This window comes from Lepus europaeus, chromosome 1 (genome assembly GCF_033115175.1).
Source record: "Lepus europaeus isolate LE1 chromosome 1, mLepTim1.pri, whole genome shotgun sequence".
NCBI classification, from domain to species: domain Eukaryota; kingdom Metazoa; phylum Chordata; class Mammalia; order Lagomorpha; family Leporidae; genus Lepus; species Lepus europaeus.
Genome location: NC_084827.1, coordinates 110,199,062 through 110,201,761, shown reverse-complemented (window position 1 = coordinate 110,201,761; position 2,700 = coordinate 110,199,062). Strand labels below are relative to the sequence as shown.

The following is a 2,700-nucleotide window of genomic DNA, read 5'->3' as shown; positions in this document are numbered from 1 at the left end:
ACAGCAACACCATAGACACAAAAGAGCCCTTCATGGGTTGTCCATACCCAAGATAAAGATAGAGGCAACTTAACACAAAATTTTTAAAGATATACTAAATTGAAAATCCCTGATAATACGTCTTCCTTAGGATGTGAAGGGGAATATATGGGCTAGAACAGAACTACAGGTTCGCTGTCTGTGACCTCTGTGGACATTTGCCTGAACCCTTACCTGGGAGTGCAGCGATGGGGCTGAAGTCACTGGGGAATGTTTGTTTTTTGTAGTATACATGGCAGTGTCTCTGGGAGCTGCGGAGGGGTGAAGTGGTATAGGGATGAGAAAGCAAATAAAATGGGATGGACAAAAACTAGAATAATCAAGATTAATGGGTCTCTAAGTGGATCCATTTTTTCGTAGTTCCCCCAGGCTCTCAACAATCACATTTGAGACTTCAGGAAAATACCACACAGAACAGAGTAAACAAAATACCACACAGAGCTGATCTGTTACATACCACCCCTCTCTTGCCCTCTGCCCCCAGCATATTCCTTCAAGTATTACAGGTAGGGAAGACTTAATTATGGGGAGGAAGCCCTAACAATTTTCAAGGACAGAATTCTGTCTAGTCCAAAAAGGAGCCTTTTTAAAGGTTTTGGGAAACTAACACAGCATCTTAATTTAGTGGAAACGTTTGGAACAAATTCAGCTCTAGGGGCTGAATGGCTGAATGTAGGAGGGGTTCCACCAATTTTGCTAGTTCTTTCCATTGTAGCAGCTTGGCCAAAGAATTCAGTCATTGGTGGGGTCAATCTCAAGGTCCTGTCCAGCATCACAGTGGCAGATCTTGGAGGTGCTGGGGTAACAGCTGGCACAGGAGTCGGCTGGGGGGTGGGGGTGGGCAAGCATGGCACCTATGCTATTTAGGCTGATAGCATCTCCCATGGCCATATGGCCCATCTGTATCTCCTGTCTACTCTCATCAGGAAAGGTTCCCATGCATCCTTCTTGCTGTTGCTGAATCATTTCCTCCTGCTACCACTGCATCTCTTCCTCACCTGCTACCACTGCATCTCTTCCTCATGGCAATTGCCCTCCTCTTCCTGCCTGAGCTCCAGTTGCTTTCGCTTTTGCACTTTTTGTTTGTGCAGCTCTTCCGTTCTCCAAAGGTCTTGGAGCTTCATGAAATCCTGCCTCATTAGCATGAGCTGGTACTCAGAGAGCAGCATCCATCTCCATCTCTATCTCCATCATCTCAGGACCTTCCTTGGTGTTTTGGGCTACTTGGTCTTGCTGCTGCTTCTCCATCTCAATGAGTGCCTTCCAGCACATGGTATACTCATACTCAAAGGACCAAGACCATGCAAATCTGGATGGCTGCTCTCACTCCTTGTGAAATTGCTGCTTCTGGCATCCCAGGAAGTCCCTCTTCATCATGTCACTGGCCAAGGAAACGCAGTTAGCAGGAAGGAACCTTCACTGCATCTGTCCATAGCTTTCCAAGCAGCCGCTTTCCCTGCGAACTCAGCAGTGCCTTTTCTTGAGGGCCTTCTTCCATCATCCATGATTATTACAGCCTTCTCCATCTGGCCTAAAACAGAAAAGGCTTCTTCCAGCAGTCCAGTGGCCATGTACTGAGGAAGGTTTCAGTCTGTAAGGAATGGCAGGCAAAGTGAATGTGCAGCTGCTTCCTTGTAATGGCATATTGTCCAGCTCCACATTGGCCAATCTCTGCTAGGGTTCTTGTTTCCAAGCAGATAAAGCCAAAGCCTTTATCCTTATGAATGAAGACGGCACCTGCCTTCCCATATTTCTCAAACAATTTCCTCATTTCTTATTCAGTAATGTCAGGAAAAGATTTCCCACAAAGAGACTGTTATGCTGGGTGAAGGTCTTCTCTCCTAGTGTCCTAACATTCAGGTCAATGGTTAGACCTTCATTCTGGCTGCTGGCCTGCTGCCCATTAGCAGGTATGGTTGGTGGCTGGTGGATACTGCTGCTGCTGCTGCTGCTGCTGCTGCTGCTGCTGTTATTGGTGGTGATGCTGATGACACTTCCCTGGTGTACAGTTTTCCTTCTCCAAGGCAAAGCTTTTGTTATTCAGCATTTTTTGTAATCTCAGCTTTGATTGAAGCAGACAAGAGCTTCCCAGTACTAACCTTAACTTCTGTGCCAACTTTTTTCCTCAGAGCAATGGAGACCCTGCCTCCACTTCTGAGTCCAGCTTCCTGCTAATGCACAAGATGGGAAGCAGCAGGCAACGTCTCAGGTATTTGGATTCCTGCTATCAAGTGGGAAACCTGGATTGGTTTCCAGTCTCCTAGCTTTGGCCTGGCTCAGTCCCAGCCACTGCAGGAATTTAGGGAACAAAATAGTGGATGGAAGATCTTCCTATGTACATCTCTATCTCTTTCTGTATAATCAACTTTCAAAAATAAAATGAAAATAATTTTAATAACTCTTAAAAATTAAATAAAATATCCATTATCTTAAGAGTATGAATGATAATATGAAAAAAGTATTTTGTCCTAACTTCTTCCTGAATATCATACAAGCTGCTTCACTTTTTATCAGTCTGTTGCATTTTCTGAATTCTTATGGCACTTGTTTTTATTACATAATTTTATAATTTAATGATGGCTTCACAGAGTCTCTCCTTATAGGCAAGGGCCATGTCTCAAATATATTCTATTTTTCATAGTGCTAACTAGGATGGTTTTA

General features: G+C 44.3%; 1 pseudogene; it reads right to left on the bottom strand.

The window, feature by feature from the left end:
* Positions 1–560: 560 nt before the first annotated feature.
* LOC133763072 (non-POU domain-containing octamer-binding protein-like) lies at positions 561–2,086 on the bottom strand (annotated as a pseudogene).
* Between the last annotated feature and the right edge of the window lie 614 nt (positions 2,087–2,700).